The following is a 19,004-nucleotide window of genomic DNA, read 5'->3' as shown; positions in this document are numbered from 1 at the left end:
AAACTAACAGGTTCTAGACCGCGCTCTCGTCTACACATCACCTGAAAGAAACACATAAAATATGGGACGACACCCGGTCAGCGAATAATGCTGGTAACCCACCAATACATGTTAAATATCATACATAGATAGGTTATACGTATGTAAAATCATTTGCGAAACGGAATATATATATATATATAAGTTCAAAACCAAGAACAGAAGTCAACACAAAACTCTAAGCACTAACAACAAGACAAGGGAACACATCCCAAGACACAAGAAGTAATAATGACTCACAAGAACGGCTCAAGGTATAATCTACCATCACACAGTAGATTAACACCCGACATGCATAACGCAAGAGAGTAAGGCCACAACCATCGGCAACACATGCCTATGCAACACATGCCTATATGACAACACATGTCACAAATAGAGAAACACACAACAACGGCTACAAAAGCCTTCGTGACATCACCCATCACGAATTGATATGCCTTCCTTATTCCCGGTTCCAACCTTATGGTTACCCCCAACCTTATGTCTAGTTCCAACCATTACCTCCAGGACCCCTGTACACCAAGTCCAACCTTTTCCCTCCGAGGACCGTCGTCCCCATCCGCCAACGACCGCCAACAAAACCACCAATTCATAGTACACGAGGGTACCGATCACACACACGGCAACACATGCCTCCCAAGAAATACGTGAACCCGACACACAGGTCACAAACTCCATAATCATGTCATGGCCACCACGAGGACCATTGCCGTACCTTGGTGACTAGTGTCCCATACCACTAATCTTGCAATCCAGGTACAGCCACACACACCACATCACAATAGGAATCAATCAACGGATCACAACGAAGATATGAAACCATACTCAATCAAGGAATGGATCACAGTCATACAACAACGATGATTAATACAAGTCATCATCAACAATAGAAAAGGACAAACAACACACACGCTAGTATTTAAACACCGAACTAGCATGCTTATCAAACGGGTAGACCTTACAAAGTTCCGAAGAACACACAAGACTCATCACGGTTCAACGAATCATAACGTTGAACACTTAGTACGATTCAAGACACCAAAACCTACATGGATACCTACCATATAGTTCTAGACATACAAAACATCAAGAATACGCTCAAAGAGTTCCACAAAAGAATATCGGGAAGTCAAAAGATCAAATACCGAGTCAAAAGAATCTCGGGGAACAAATCCCCCAACATCCACATCATGTACCCCGCGGGTAGACCCCCACCCGTGGTTCAGCCCGCGGGTACCAACACCCACCGGCCATGTACCCCGCGGGTGGGGCGGCGGGTGGTGCACTACCCGCCGTTCCGCCTGCGGGTACACTCCTGTACCAAAATTAATCCCTTCTGGGATTTTCAACTCCAAGCTCAAATTTATGTCCAAAACATGCCAAATCTCACCAAATACAACAAAATGACTTGAATCAAAGGAATAGCCAAGCAATGGCATACATGAACCCTAATAACAAGCTCTATATATGTATTTTCACAAGACAATGCATAAACACTCACATTTTCTAGCAAAATCACATGTAGAATACAATAAATCATCATATAGGTTAGCAAAATAGATTTTTTAGAGCATGAGTTACCTCTTGTAGACAAAAACCTTCACTTAACACTTCACCAAGCTCCTAATAAGGTTCACCCTCCACACCCACTTCAAGAACACACCAAAAGATCATAAAGATTCTATCTTTAAGGAAAGACACCTTAGAAAACACTAAAAACACAAGATAAACATAGATCTTACCCTCCTAGATACTCAAAGGTAGGAAAGGTGGAATCTTGGAGACAAACTTTGAAGATTTGGCAAAGCTCCAACTTGGCTTGGAAGAAAAGCTATCTAACTTTTAGAGGGAGCTCAAGTTTGGAAAGTGTAAGGAAAAAGAATGAGGGGTGTCTTCTAGGTTAGCTTGCATTACTAACATAAGGTGAAATGTCTTGATTACCCTAACTAAAATGAAGAGGTGTAAGGAAACAAGGGAACTACTCACAAAGCTTTAGGTACAACATTTGACTTTGGGTTGACTAGTCAATTTCTAGTCCCCGACTATTGAATTTTCAGGAATTTAAGAAAATTAAATTACCAATCGAATTAGGATTAATTACTTAATTAATACCTTAATCGAATTTGGATTACGGGGTGTCACATCCTCTCCCCCATCAAAGAAGCTTCGTCCTCGAAGCTTGGGTATGACGAATTAAAACTGTTAGGAATAAAGTGTAATGGTTTTGATATGCCAAATTTGTATTTGTAGATCCCCCAATTTTATTTCATAGGTCTAGTAGAGTCTTAGACCGTGATCGGGAAATTATTTAATTATGAAAAGAGAAAAACAGAGGAAGATGCATGAAAATAGTAGAAGAAGATATCAAGCCGAAAATCAAGAATTTGTCTGGAGAAAATGACAAATTGAAGAAGAAGATGAATGATACAATATTCACGTCGCTACTACTCAAAGAAGTTATCCAGAAGAATTTTCGTGAAGAAAATTAATATTGGAAGAATGCATGAAATTGACTTGGAGATCAAGCATCTATGGAAAGAAAGAAGTATATCAAATGTGATTGGAGATTTAATCAAAAGTTGTACGGACGAAGTGGATGATGCTTGATATATTATCCGAAATGGCTCAAGTTCGAAACTCACCATCAACAATTTTACAAGGTAAAATTTGAGAAGTCAAATTAAATTAATCTGATGGAGTTGGCACTAGTTTAAGCTTTGGGCGCCAATTACAAGTGGAATTTGGGAAGCAAATTCACTTAATTTCACACTGGCAATTTCACTTAATTTCACACTGGCAATTGCACTTGGGAGCCTATTTCATAGAAATTGAAATTGGGAGCTAGTTCGAAGCAATTGAAATTGGGAGCCAGTTTCAGAGAAATCAAAATCAATTGAAATTGGGAGCAAGTTTCACATGGGAATCAATTCAAGATGGGAGCCAATGTAGAATTGAGGGAGACAGGGAGATCAAATTCAAAGAAGACAGGGAGATCAAATTGAATTGAGATGAAATTCAAAGTCAAAGTCAACAATTCAAATTGGGAAGCAATTGAAAGCACCAGGAGCAGTTTGGGAGCCAATTGCAAGTCAAAGTCAGTTGGGAGCCAATTACAATGGAGAAATTCAAATTGGGAAGCAATTGAAAGCACCAGGAGCAGTTTGAGAGCCAATTGCAAGTCAAAGTCAATTGGGAGCCAATTACAATGGAGAAATTCAAATTGGGTGCCAATTACAAGCCAATTGAAATTGGGTGTCAATTACAAAGGAAAAATTCAAATTGGGTGGAAGTTCAAAGCCAGTTTGAAGTCTGAGAACACCCAGACGTGAGAATGAAGAAGATGAAGATGAACTTACAGTGAAAATATTCTCACAAGGAAAATACTAGTCTAACTAGTATGGGATTAAAATAAAGATTATTTTTAAATCCCAAAGATACAAGGACCACTTCAGAGCTAATCAGAGAAGTCATTCTACACCAAAACTGAGACCCAGATATTTCCACTCAACGTAAAACCAGAGGAGTATCAGATGAAGTTTGGGAGCTCATTTACATGGAGATGAAACTCCATCAACGACTAGCTTATCTCTTTCTGACAATTTTGCAGAAGATAAGATAAGATCTCTGACAAAAGATACAAGATTTCAAAAATGAGAGCGTCTCTTTCCAACGGACAGATTCTCATTACCAGCTATAAAATGATGAAGATATGAAGACTTGAAGAATATAAGAGCAGAAGAGCATACAACGAACTCACGAACAAGAGAGCAGAAAATTCGAATCCATCAAAGGATCGAATAGAGCAATTAAGCTTAAAAGAGCTAAAATTCTAAGAGCTAAAATCTTCAAGTGTGAGAAAAGAAAAAGAACTCAGAGAGCTTCAAGAGAAAAATATTCAGAGAGTTCTTAAACAGAGCAAAGCAGAGCAAAAATATCAAGTGCTTTACTTGATATATTCAAAGAGAGAAAACACTCAGAGCTATCAAGAGAAATCATTCCAGAGTGTTTATCTTCATCAAAGAGACCTGCGCATCATTGAAGATCAACTACAGAGTCTCAGAAGTTGGAAGCAAGACAACACTTGTTTTGGAGCAAAACAAGAGAAGGGAGGAAAGTAGCACGGAGCTGTGAAATCCTGGATTGTCACACGGAGCTGTGAGATCCGAAGCAGTAGTGTCGGAGGCACTAGGCGTGATTGGTGTGGGCTTGGTGATCAAAGCACCAAATCACGGGATACGTTTCTACCGGAGTGTGGAAGACGGGGGGAAAGTAACGCGGAGTCGTGAAATCCTGGGATAGTAGCGCGGCGACGTGAAACCCGAAGCAGCAGTGTGGTGTCACTGGGCGTGATTAGTGCCGGCTTTGTGATCAAAGCACTAAATCACGGAAATTCATTGTATCTTGGAACCAAGAAGTGGTGGATATAGTGAATTGGCTCTTGGAGAAAAGAGCAAGTGGAGTAGGAGGATTACACCACCTCGCGAACCACTATAATTGTCTTGTGTTCTTTACTGCTTTCTTTACTTACCGCTCTTTACATATTCGCTCTACACGAGATATACTGCTCACACAATCTCACACACACTTTATGTTTAATTATTTCCGCTGTGCACCATACTCTAACAATCTAGTTAAGAGTTTTGATTTATCTCTGTCTTAGCAATTGTTGTGCTGTGCGAAAAAGTTTGAAAGTCTATTCACCCCCCCCCCCTCTAGACTTTCACCCTACCTCTTTTGGGACCAACAATTGGTATCAGAGCAGGTGTTTACCCGAGTCAAAATTGTCCCTAAAGTGGGTCAACTATTTTTGACTGCTAGACAGATCCATTCAACAAAGTGTGTGAATTGGATTAATCTTTCATATCTCATGTGATGATGATGAATAAAGATTTAGCTCAAAATATATTATTCTCTCTTGATAAATTTGATGATTGGAAAGTTCGTATGCAGGTACACTTATCGGCTTTACACGATGAAATGTGGGAAGTTATTTCCACTGGCCTTATCGAAATATTAAAAGTCAATACGGCATTTGTCCTATCTCCGGATGCTCCACAGTACGTTCAAAAGCCTAAACCGGAATGGACATCGGATGATAGAACGCGGAATAATCTTGACAATATTGCCAAGGATATTCTATTCAAAGCCGTAGATGATACAATATTTCCGAAGATCCGAAAGTGTGCTACCGCAAAAGAAATATGGGAAACTCTCATCAAGATTGGCGAAGGAGATGAACAAGAAAAAGACAATAAGCTCACAATCGCCATGAAGAAGTTCGAAGATTTCAAAATGCTCTCAAATGAAAGTGTTGCAGACATGGAAGCTCGAATGATCAAAGTTCTTGGAGAGATTAGTGATCTTGGCAAAAATATTAGCCAAAAAGAAATTAATCTCAAAATCCTACAAGGCTTACCATCTGCATGGGATATGAAGGTTACGGCTATGCGCGATCACCGAGATCTAAGAATGTTGTCTACAGACAAATTATTTAGTGATCTAAAAGAATATGAGTTCGAAATGAAGGCCAAAGATGATGATGTTCATGAAGCTCGAAATGCTGCTCTAATGGCCGAACAACCGTCAACCTCCAGGTCAGTAGAAAATAATGTTGATTTTATGACTGACGAACAATTTGCTCTTTTTGTCAAAAAGTTTAGAAGGTTTATGCGAAAAGGAGACAACGAAAATTCTGCTCGTGGAAAATTCATCTCTCGCATAACACAAGAAGAAAAAGTCGAAGAAAATAAGGATTTGTGCTACAATTGCCGCAAACCTAGACATTTTAAAATAAATTGTCCGTATCCGATCGTTAGCAAGTATCAAGGCAAAAATGTTGAATCTACGCCGAACAAATCCGAAAGCAAAAGGTTCAAGCGCGACAAAAGAAAAGCTCTCGTTGGCAACGAACCAAACGAAAATGATGATTCGGAGGATTCATCATCAAGCGATGAAAGTTCATGTTCGGATGATGATACGGCGCTAATATGCAAGTCAATTGAGTTGAGTACAAGTGAAGATTGTCTTATGGCTCTTGACGCAGAGGAAGAAGAGGTAAGTTCTAATTCTTTCAATTCTGTTAATTCCTCTCTTTCTCGTGAATCTATTGATAATCTAATGCGAGATTGTCAAGAGATTATGCTCACTCATCCTCAACTCAAGGAGCGCAATAATATTCTAATTCTTGAAAAAGAAGAAATGAATAAAAAATTGCAAGATGCTTTACTTGAAGTGAGTAAATCGAAGAATGAAAATATTCATCTTCAAGAAGAGTGTAAAGCAAGAGAGGTTAGAGAACATAATCTTAGAGCTACTATTGCTACGTTCACTAATTCGTCTAAAATTATAGATAAAATGGTGAGCATGCAAAAGCCATCAGGAGATAGAACCGGAATCGGTTATGACTCCACATGTTCTCAAACCCCTCAAAATCTGACTAATTCTACTACTACTTTAAATAATAAAGTTCATGTGGTAAAATTTGTTAAAAGTCAGAATAGCACAATGAGACAAGGACTTGGTTATCAATCAAACACAAAGTTGAATGTTGAAAGGCCGAAACAAGTTTATACTACGGCAAAGCAACAAAAATTCTACAAGCAAAGATATGCCAAAGAGTCAAGTGCAAAAAGATTTCATAGAAAAGAGGGAAGCTTTTCTAGAAATAAAGTTGGGAGATTTCATCCCACTCAAAAAGATTGGTTGTGTAATTGATGTAATGCTTTTTATAGACCAAAGCAACCATTCTCTTCCCAGGTGCCAAAATATAAAAATAATTTTCAGAACCCGGCGCCAAAAATATTTTCTAATGTGAGTTATAATTATTGTGTCTCTAATGGTTACAAATCGCCTCATCTTAATTCAATAAGATCAAGGTGGGTTTGGTTACCAAAAATCACTAACAGCAAAGGACCCAAGCAAGTATGGGTACCTAAAATTAATTAATCTTTTTTGCAGGATGTTTGGTACATCGATAGTGGTTGCTCACGTCACATGACTAGAAATAAATCATATCTAGTTAATTTCAAACAAATCGATGGACCAAAAGTTATATTCGGAGGAAATCAAAATTATGGAATTACAAAAGGAGTTGGCACGATCAAGAAAAATGGTTTGAAGATTGAAGATGTTTCTTTCGTTGAAGGATTAAAATTTAATTTGTTGAGCACTAGTCAATTTTGTGATAAAGGCTATCTTGTAGAATTTTCTAAAGATAATTGTCTAATAAAAAATGAGCTCACAAATGAGATTATTTTATCTGGGAAACGGCGAAAGAATATGTATGTTGTTGATTGGAGCACAAGCAAAGATTCAGTGTGCTTAATGGCCAGAAATTCGAATGAAGCTAATTGGGAATGGCACAGAAAGCTCAACCACTTAAACTTCAAGACCATCAATCAGCTTGCAAAGAAGAATCTAGTAGAAGGCTTGCCAGATATTACCTTCTAGAAGGACCAAGTGTGTGATGCATGCCAACGCGGAAAGCAAATCAAGTCATCATTCAAATCAAAGACACACGAGTCAACGTCAAGACCTCTAAGCTTACTACATATGGACTTATTTGGACCGGTTGATCCAATAAGTATAAGTGGTAAAAAATATACTCTTGTTGTTGTTGATGATTTTTCCAGGTACACTTGGACCGTGTTTCTCAAGAAGAAAAATGAAGTTGAGCAAGTTCTACCAAAGCTGTTGAAGCAACTACAAAATGAGAAAGAATTGCAAATATCAAAAATACGAACGGATCGCGAAACCGAGTTTGTGAATGGAGTTATACAAGCTTTTTGCAATTCACATGGAATTTCTCAACAATTATCTGCCGCAAGAACACCGCAACAAAACGGTGTTGCCGAAAGAAGAAACCGGACGCTCAAAGAAGCCGTACGAGTGATGATTAGTGCTGCCGGTCTCCCGAAACGATATTGGGCGGAAGCTATCAACACTGCTTGTTACACGCAAAATCGAAGCATGATCCATAAGCAGCACAAGAAGACGCCATATGAGTTATATAAAGGGAGAAAACCAAATATTGGTTATTTTCATATTTTTGGATGCAAATGTTTTATTCATATTAATGATAAATTGCATCTAAAAGCTTTTGATGAGCGTGCAGATGAAGGAATTTTTCTAAGATATTCGACTACCAGCAAGGCATTCAGAGTTTTGAATAAAAGATCAATGGTGGTTGAAGAATCCATACACGTGGTATTTGATGAAAAATCACAGATCAAAAATGATGCACTGGACGAAGAAATTGCTCAAAATGGTAACAAGTGTCATATTGATTTTTGTGATACTAATGATACATGTGAAGATGATGTTTTGCAGGGAATGGATGAGTTGGAAATTAATTCTCTAGAAAATCCCATCCCTCATCTAGAAGAAGTTGGAAATTCTTTTAATAATAATTTTTGGAGTGATGCCTCACGTGAGAATGAGGATGCAGTACAAGTTGGTGATCCAATTAGTGATCAAGTTACTGGTGAAGTTGGTGGTCAATTACAAAATGAATTAAATGTGGAAATTCGAACCAACTCTCCCAGTACACAACAAATGGATCCACCCAGTACCATGCACCCATTTGAACCAGATTTAAGATGGCTCAAAAATCATCCTCCAGAATTAATTATTGGGAATATTCATGAAGGCGTGAAAACAAGATCATCTACCATGGAAGCATTGTTTACGTGTTATCTATCTCAGATTGAACCAAAAGAAATTGACGAAGCTCTCAATGGTCCGGATTAGATAAATGCTATGCAAGAGGAGCTCGATCAATTCAAAAGAAATGATGTTTGGGAACTTGTTCCAAGACCGCCGAACCACAATGTTGTAGGAACCAAATGGGTCTTCCGGAACAAAGCAAACGAAGAAGGCGTGATTGTTAGGAATAAAGCATGGCTTGTTGCAAAAGGATACTCACAAGAAGAAGGAATAGATTTTGATGAAACCTTTGCACCGGTGGCCCGACTTGAAGCAATCAGAATTTTCCTAGCCTACGCCGCACACAAAGATTTCACTGTTTATCAAATGGACGTGAAAAGCGCATTCTTGAATGGTCTACTCGAAGAAGAAGTTTATGTCGAACAACCCCCATGTTTTGAGGTAAAAGGCGAAGGTGATAAAGTCTACAAACTTAAAAAGGCATTGTATGGGTTGAAACAAGCACCTAGAGCTTGGTATGATACTTTATCAATGTTCTTAATAAACTGTGGATTCACCAAAGGCCTTGTTGACAAAACTCTATTTAGAATTCAAGATGGTGATCATATTTTATTAGTGCAAATATATGTTGATGATATTATTTTTGGAAGCACTAACAATTCTTTGTGTGAGAAATTTTCGAAGCTTATGCAGAATAAATTCGAAATGAGCATGATGGGTGAATTGAATTACTTCTTGGGCTTACAAGTCAAACAACTGAAAGAAGGAGTATTCATCAATCAAGCAAAGTACACCCGCGACTTGATAAAGAAGTTTGGCCTTGATGGAAAATCATCGATCAAAATTCCAATGAGCACATCAATAAGGCTAGACAAAGATGAAGATGGAAAGGATGTCGATCAAACAAAATATAGAGGAATGATTGGTTCACTTCTATATCTTACTGCAAGCAGGCCGGACATTTCTTATGCTGTGGGAGTGTGTGCAAGATTCCAAGCAAATCCAAAAGAAAGCCACCTCACCGCAACAAAGAAGATCATACGATATCTGAAAGGCACAATCAATGTTGGATTGTGGTATCCAAAAGGTACAGATTTTACTCTAACGGGTTTTTAAGATGCGGATTTTGCAGGTTGCAAAATAGACAGAAAAAGCACTTCCGGGACATGCCAGTTCTTGGGGGGAAGGCTTGTTTCTTGGTTCAGCAAAAAGCAAAATTCCATCGCAACTAGTACCGCCGAGGCCGAATGTATTGCTGCAGGAAGTTGTTGTGCGCAAATTTTGTGGATGAAGCAACAATTGAAGGATTACGGAGTTAATTGTGATGACGTTAGTATTTATTGTGATAATACTAGTGCAATCGCTATCACTCACAATCCGGTGCTTCACTCAAGAACCAAACATATCGACATTCGACATCATTTTATAAGGGATCACGTTGAAAAGAAAAATCTGAAGATCGAATATATCCCTACGGAAAACCAAGTTGCTGATATTCTCACGAAGCCTTTATGCGAAACGAGATTTTCTACCTTAAGGCACGAGTTGGGAATGATCGAAATGAGCTAAGTATCACTGAACTTAATCTCTCTATTTAAACTGATACTTGTGCTCAAAATAAATTGTTCTATATGAATAAATTGTTTTATGTGTTTATATGCATGTTTTTATTCAAAATTTGTATATGATAAAATTGCAATATGTGTTAGGATCTTATTTGTGTATTCGCATGTGTTATTTAACGTGAGATCATATGCTGTAACACCCCAGATTTTCAAGACTTTTTAAAACTTATAATAAAGGTAGGATCTCATTAAATCCCAAGATATAAATACAAGCGTACGGGGTGCTATGCCACACCTGGGCTAGAGAACCCAAGTGCACAGGCTAACTAACTAATATCCTCAAAGCGTAATTACGTAAACGTGGCACGCAGGCCAAAAAGGAAAACTATCTACTTCTATACTCCAAGTTCTAGCGCGCTCCAGTGACTTAATCTTCTGTGCCTGAAAGCCAAATATATCTGTTCAGCGAGAGATGCTGGTAACCCACTCCAACGCGTTGAAATACAATACATATAGAGATATATATAGATATACGAAAACCATTCTGAGCATGAAGATATATCCTACGAACTCTAGCTTTAAAACCGGGAATGACTCGACAGGTAAGGCCAGACACAAGCAACAGTTATAACGAGCATATGCAGTTCACAACAGATAAGGCAGATAAGGAAAAGCATAACCATAATCATAACTCAACACCAACAATCCCCAACATAAATCCCGTAGTCACATCCCCCAAGACACTCATGATCACCACTCATCCATATCTCAACACATAGCACACTTTGTTGGCGCCACAGGACCAATCGCATGCCCATACATGAGGGTCAGCGCATATAGCTCTGACACGGCCCCGCAGCACCCTGCCCCGTATCGCAACACGGAGGGGTCGATCGCAACCGACCGATGAACCACAGCTCATCATAGTGTTTGATCGCAACCAAACAGTGGACCGCAGCCCAAGAGAATGTCATCTGACCGCAGCCAGGAAAAAGGACGAACCGCAGCTCGTATAGAAACGTTTGATCGCAACCAAATGGTGGACCGCAGCCCAAGAGTATCAATCTGACCGCAGCCAGCTTCTGAACCGCAGCTCAGGATAACCAATCCGATCGCAACCGAATTGGGGTAACACACACATAACACATAGCAAGCACATGCAACCCACATTACACATTAGGAAGGGGGAGAAAACGTATAACAAAACCTATGTGTGATCCATCACATACTAAGAATAGTCCTAAGGGATTCATACTCCTTCCACCTAGGTCAACGGGATACCAATTCAACTAGCATGCAATACAATAGACTCATAACCCTACGAACGGTACCCGAAACATCAAACTAGACATAGGCACGATAAACGGAGTCCGTTGGGACACCACGGGGAACGGGGGAACATCAAACGGGGAAGCCGGGGTCCCGAGTGGGACGATTTTCCAGCGGGTAGCCGGTGGGTGGTGGGCCACCCGCCGGCTGCCCGCCGGATTCTACTGTTCCGGGCAGCGGGTCGCCGGCGGGCAGCTGCCCGCCCGCCGGCCACCCGCTGCCAGGCGGTGTTTTACGGCCATGGGTAGGTGGCGGGTCCCCTACCCCCCCACCTACCCCCCACTGACTCTTTTCACAAACTTTATGCCCCGGGAACCGTTATGGAACCCGAAACCATGCTTAGACACTTTACAACACAATTAACGACAACCCCTAGACAATTTACGAATAAAATACAAGAAACGAACGGCACATAACCTATCATGATTTTCTAAATATAATCAACACCCAAACATGCGATTTCCCCACCCGATAATCCAAGAATAAGATTATACGATACAACCTAGGGTTCTAATCACTTTTATATCAACAAGAATACGGTTCGTCTTCTAATTGCAAGATTCGGTAAGAATAACATACGAACAACAAGAGCATCACCCAATTATCAAGAACAACACATAATCATCAAGAACTCCATATAATCATCAAGAATATCATAATTATCAAGAATCTCCCAATATCAAGATTATCAAGATCCCCCATGGGATCATCACATCAATAATCAATAATATTCATCACAAGTCATTGATACACAATAATATGGGGAAACCCTAAGGGGGAAATCATAGCTATGAAAATAGGTTTTGTTGAGACATGGGTTACCTCTTAGCCTTAATTAATTCCTTGGCTATGAAGGATCTTTCTTTAAGCTTCCTTGCTTTCTTGATTTCTCCTAAGGGGATTCTTGGAGCTCTTTTGGGGGTGGTGTGGCGTTTAGGCGTGTGGGGGTTCTAGGTGCTCCCTAAGTTCTCTATTTATAGATCTAAGGGTTTATTTAGAGTTTAATCCTATTGGGGTTAGGGGTTGGGTTTATATATTTGGGCCCATGGGCTACGGTGGCCTTTTTCCCTAATTAATCATTATAATTTATTCTTTCTCCTGGGCTATTAATTAATTGGTTTTAGGACTCGTAACATGGGGTGTTACATATGCCATGCAAATTAATTTGATAAAATGTGCAATTCGTGATTTATTTGATAATTTGTTTAAAATTACATGTTTTAATGTGTTAATCAGTTTTTGAGTATGAGTTCATGTTTATGTAAATTAACTAACTTGTTTGCATGAACAATTTGCTCTAAAAATGATTTACCGTGTTTATTTAATAATATATATGTGCTATGTGCAAAATGTGTTATAATGTGTTAATTGTATATGTGTTTCGTATATATGCAATATATGTGATATAATTTGCAATAAATTGTTTTAGAAATCTAGAAATTAATATTTTTGTTAGTTTCTAAAATATTTTGGAATCTGACTAATGTGCTTTTTATATAAAGTTGTTTCTAATTATAATTTAGGAATATGTGTGTTAATTTTGTTAGTTTCCAAAATGTGTTTAATTTTTTATTGGAAATTACCGTGTATGAGTTTAATATAATTGGTATGTGTGATTAATTATTTGTGGAATAATTTTTGCTACTAACGAGATGTTTGAGTGTGTTTATATATGTGGTACACGATTTTGAGAAGGAAATCAGGAGATAAAGAAAGAAAATTTAGAGTTTAATTGGGTATCAAACCTCCACCCATAAACTCCTACCCTTTCTAAACCTCCACCCAACCTAAAACCTCCCCCCATAATCCTCTCCTAAATCAAATCTTTCCAAACAAGATTTACCCCCTCTCTCAATCGACACCCCCATCTCGCCTGTCAGAAATCTACACTCTTAATCGATCCCCACAAACAAATCTCAAGGAGATCAGAACCCAAATCCTTCCTAAGTGTCTCTTCAAATCTCCTCCCTCTACACCTTACGTGCATTGGGTATTTCTAAAGAGGTGTGAGCATTAACTGCTCTTGTCTGCTCATGATGACATTTTCTCTTTCCTCGTAACACTCTCTATCAGATGACTCATCTACCCTAAACTCACCCAATCGACACACCTCAACCGAAGGGTACAATTGAGAAGTCTCATATCTCTCTTAAATCCGAAAAACCCCTTCGAGTCATCCTCCTCATATAAACCCCTCTCCTATATCTCAAAAACTCTTTCAAGACCTTCAGAATATCAGAAAACTCTCTCTCAAATTATCTCTCCTCGATCAATCGATCTGATCATCATGGCTCAATCTGGAAGAAAGCAAATTGATCCTATTTTTGCCCTCTCGCAACAAGTGACGAATGGGATGGTTCTCAATCCTGAGTTTTTCAGACTAGGTTCTACCAACAAGGACACGGCCGAGAAAATTCTTCAAGCTTTAAAAGATTGTGGACAGTTTGATTTCTTCACCTACAACTACCTTGGAACCTTTGAAGAAGATGTAGCCGAATTTTATCTACATGCATTCGTTGAAAAGGACTCGATAAAATCTAGAGTTGGAGGATCAGAAGTTTCGATCACTGAAGATGACATACACAAGTGCTTCAACTTTCCTGAATCTCAGATAATGCCAGAATCTCACAGCTATGTTGTTCAAAATTTTTGGAACGAGATTCGTGGTCCTACGGCTCCAATTTTCTCCGATGTATCCGCTCATAAGAATGTTTTGAAGTTTGAATATGAGATGTTGGTGGACATGATTTACAAGATTCTTGAACACAAGTTGGGAAGTACTGAATATTTGACCGCGTCAACAGTGTGCCTGATGGACGGAATCATGAAAGGAATAAAATTCAAATGGGCAAAATTTATCTACAGGAAGATGGTTATTTTTGTTCATGCTGCCAAACCAATGAAGAAACCCGCTGTAGTAGACCGATTCTATCAAAATGTTGGATATGGTCTCATCATTGGAGAACTGCTAAGGAAGAAGACAATTCCAATGAGAAAACACAAAAATATTGGAATTTACAGAGCTCTCTTCAGAAAATTTAGTCCTAATTTTGGAAAAAGGTCAAGCCAGAGAAGAGGACAAGAAGGTGGAAGTTCTACAAGTTCAAAAACACCTCAGAGCTCCAGACCGAGAAACAGCAAAGCAATCTCAACCTCAAGTAATCAAATGGGATCAAGCAATCGATCAGGAAGAGATCAGGAAGCCATCAGTACGGCTATGGCAGTTGTTCCGATCAAATATGCTGAACCAAACTTGTTGGCCGAAGGAGTTGATGATACTACAAGAATGGAATTTGCAGGAGTTGATGTGCAAATTTCGAATGATCTACAAAGAAGGCTCTCGAGTCAATCTGCAGCCGAAGGGAGTGCAGGACCTATAGTTTTTGACTCAGCGCTCATTCGAGATGATCCGGAGCTGTTGAAAGAATTGATAATGGTGCAAACTTGGAAAGAATGGAAACATCAAAGATATCATTCTTTCATGTCAAAAATCATCGCAGATTTGATACGGAGTGAAGATTTTTCCTTGGAATGGTGTGGAACGAACGTGATGCTAGATGCACTCAACATGGATTTAAATCAAGTGTATCACATGAAGCTACACGAGAAGGCAGCCAGACAAAAAGGAAAAGCACCAATAAAAGGAGGCAGTACGGCTCAAGACCGTTTAGCCGAACAAGAGAGACAGAATGAAATTTCACTTCAGTTAGCTCTACAAAGGTCAGTGTATGACACACATCATTATCCAGGTAACACATCTCTTGTGGATAATGAAGTTTTTGATGAAAGAACTGATGGGACGGCACTCATTGATGTACCAATCATAAGCACTGAAAATCATATGGACATACCTGTGAAAGTCCATGATGCTTCTTTATTGATATTTGATTTGACCCCCACACCAATTAATGTGAATCTGGAGTGCAATGAACAACTTGTGGGAGCCAATGAAGAACAAGTGTCAGAAGAAAGAAGAAGAGATATACCAGTGGAAGTTGCAGTAGAAGTTGCTACTGAGAGTAGACTGCAAATCACAGAGGATTTATCCAGTGTATTGCCGGTACACCATACCGAGTCTACCATGCCTACATGGACCCTGTTCTAGAAAATGAAGATATATTTGCAGACAACTACACAAGAACAGAAGTCTTAGAAGAAGAAATTGGTGATCTCAATCAAGAAGTCGAATCACCTGAAGAAGAAGGGATGCAACTTATTGACACAGTTATTCTCACAGATCCGAATAAAAGTCCATTCGGATCCCCTCAAAATTTTGTGCAGATGGATGACAAGAAGATGACATATTTTCATCCTTATTTGCCAAAGTAGCCGAATCCAGTGATGTTGTTTGTCAAACAATTGGAGAAAAATTGGTTGAACAAAACCAAATGATAGATCAACAACACACGGATACACGAGTCAATCTGAAGGAATTAATGGAGCATCAAAATATTTTGAAGATCCAGATTGACAAAGCTGAAAGAATTTTTAAAGGAGAATTGACAAAAGGCTTACTTGAAGTACTTCAGCTCATGAAGAAGGAGCGTGAAGCAGCTGAAAAGATTCACAACGAACGTCACTTGAGACAGATCAAAGCAATTCAAGACCAAGAAAGCCGAATCAACAAACTTGAAGCTAAACTCGCAGTTACAACAAACAAGCTGGACAACGTGCAAACCGTTTCCATTGAAACGCACAACAGTGTTGAAACTGTGAAGGCAAACCAAGACCGAGATTTTAAGACCCTAGCATTTTTGGTTGATAACGCCAAAAGGGGGGAAGAAATTCTCAGTCACTTGGCTTTGCAGCAACAATAATTTATTCTTGGAAGTCAACAACAGCCAGTAGTGTCTACTCAAGGTAGAGGCCGAAGCCGCGGACAATCCTCACAAGGACCATCTCAGATTGGTTTTGCTCAGTTCGCGAATCCTAGTCTTGGTACGAGTACATCGAAGGTTGCTGAACAGCGTGGCTGGTGTGAATGCTCTAAGGGTACCGCCACTCAGACAACAATATGGACCAAAGAAAATTTACCAAGCATGATCAAGAAATGGCCTGCAGCCGATCAAGCCCAATGGATCTCGGAAAAGAATAAAGAAGAAGAAGGCAAAAGGAAAAGAACCGAGATGTGGTATGAACTAAGAGATTTCACCGGAAATATGGGCATGAATCTTGGAGAAGAAAGAAGCTTCGAAGAATGTGTCTTATGGTGGGAAAACGGAGTTCATCCGGGCAACAATATCAAAGAAGCTTATGGACACTATATGGCCGGACAGCTTACAAAGAAATTTCAGAATGCAAAGTTCAAAGATGATTTCTTCAAGCTCAGAGAACATGTCAAGGAAATTTTGAAGAAAGACTTTGGTGTGAAGAAACCCAGAAGGTAATCTGAAAATTCTCTTAAGCTGATATTCTCTATTTTCGAACCTCTGTTGCGTTTTTCTCTATAAATTCGAAATATATCAATAATAATTTCCCATAGTCTATTTTGAGTCTTTAATTTTATTTGTTTAATGTAAGTAGACTTTCGTGAATTAAAAGACAAGAAATATGTCAAACGCACGACAAAATTAAAAATTGATGATGATTAAAATAAAAATAATTCAAGATGCGTTTAGGAGCTTGTCTAAAAATTTAATTCACAAGTTTCTTTTGATTGTGTCTAGAAAACCATTTGTTAAACTCATCTTGGCTTTGTCAAATAAAATTGAGCAAAAAGATTATTTTTCAAAGACTTAAAGCCAATGACTGAGCATAGGTTTTGGCATTATCAAAAGGGGGGAAATTGTTAGGAATAAAGTGTAATGGTTTTGATATGCCAAATTTGTATTTGTAGATCCCCCAATTTTATTTCATAGGTCTTGTAGAGTCTTAGACCGTGATCGGGAAATTATTTAATTATGAAAAGAGAAAAACAGAGGAAGATGCATGAAAATAGTAGAAGAAGATATCAAGCCGAAAATCAAGAATTTGTCTGGAGAAAATGACAAATTGAAGAAGAAGATGAATGATACAATATTCACGTCGCTACTACTCAAAGAAGTTATCCCAGAAGAATTTTCGTGAAGAAAATTAATATTGGAAGAATGCATGAAATTGACTTGGAGATCAAGCATCTATGGAAAGAAAGAAGTACATCAAATGTGATTAGAGATTTAATCAAAAGCTGTATGGACGAAGTGGATAATGTTTGATATATTATTCGAAATGGTTCAAGTTTGAAACTCACCATCAACAATTTTACAAGGTAAAATTTGAGAAGTCAAATTAAATTAATCTGATGGAGTTGGGGCTAGTTTACGCTTTGGGCGCCAATTACAAGTGGAATTTGGGAAGCAATTTCACTTGGGTGGCAATTGAGATGCAATTGCACTTTGGAGCCGATTTCATAGAAATTGAAATTGGGAGCTAGTTCGAAGCAATTGAAATTGGGAGCCAGTTTCAGAGAAATCAAAATCAATTGAAATTGGGAGAGAGAAATCAAAATCAATTGAAATTGGGAGCAAGTTTCACATGGGAATCAATTCAAGATGGGAGCCTTGCTCACATGGCAATCAATTCAAGATGGGAGCCAATGTAGAATTGAAATTGGGAGCCAATTGAGGTTGTAGTATGGGATGTGCAATTTCAAAGTTGGGGACCGATTCAAAGAAGACATGGAGATCAAATTGAATTGAGATGAAATTCAATACCAGGAGAAGTCTGGGAGTCAAAGTGAGGTTGTAGTATGGGATGCAATTTCAAAGTTGGGGACCGATTCAAAGAAGACATGGAGATCAAATTGAATTGAGATGAAATTCAATACCAGGAGAACTCTGGGAGTCAAAGTCAACAATTCAAATTGGGAAGCAATTGAAAGCACCAGGAGCAGTTTGGGAGCCAATTGCAAGTCAAAGTCAATTGGGAGCCAATTACAAGCCAATTGAAATTGGGTGTCAATTACAAAGGAGAAATTCAAATTGGGTGGAAGTTCAAAGCCAGTTTGAAGTCTGAGAACACCCAGACGTGAGAATGAAGAAGATGAAGATGAACTTACAGTGAAAATATTCTCACTTGGAAAATACTAGTCTAACTAGTATGGGATTAAAATAAAGATTATTTTTAAATCCCAAAGATACAAGGACCACTTCAGAGCTAATCAGAGAAGCCATTCTACACCAAAACTGAGACCCAGATATTTCCACTCAACGTAAAACCAGAGGAGTATCATATGAAGTTTGGGAGCTCATTTACATGGAGATGAAACTCCATCAACGGCTAGCTTATCTCTTTCTGACATTTTTGCAGAAGATAAGATAAGATCTCTGACAAAAGATACAAGATTTCAAAAATGAGAGCGTTTCTTTCCAACGGACAGATTCTCATTACCAGCTATAAAATGATGAAGATATGAAGACTTGAAGA

The sequence above is a fragment of the Ipomoea nil genome, unplaced genomic scaffold (genome assembly GCF_001879475.1).
Source record: "Ipomoea nil cultivar Tokyo-kokei standard unplaced genomic scaffold, Asagao_1.1 scaffold1339, whole genome shotgun sequence".
NCBI classification, from domain to species: Eukaryota; Viridiplantae; Streptophyta; class Magnoliopsida; order Solanales; family Convolvulaceae; genus Ipomoea; species Ipomoea nil.
This window is presented reverse-complemented; position numbering follows the sequence as displayed.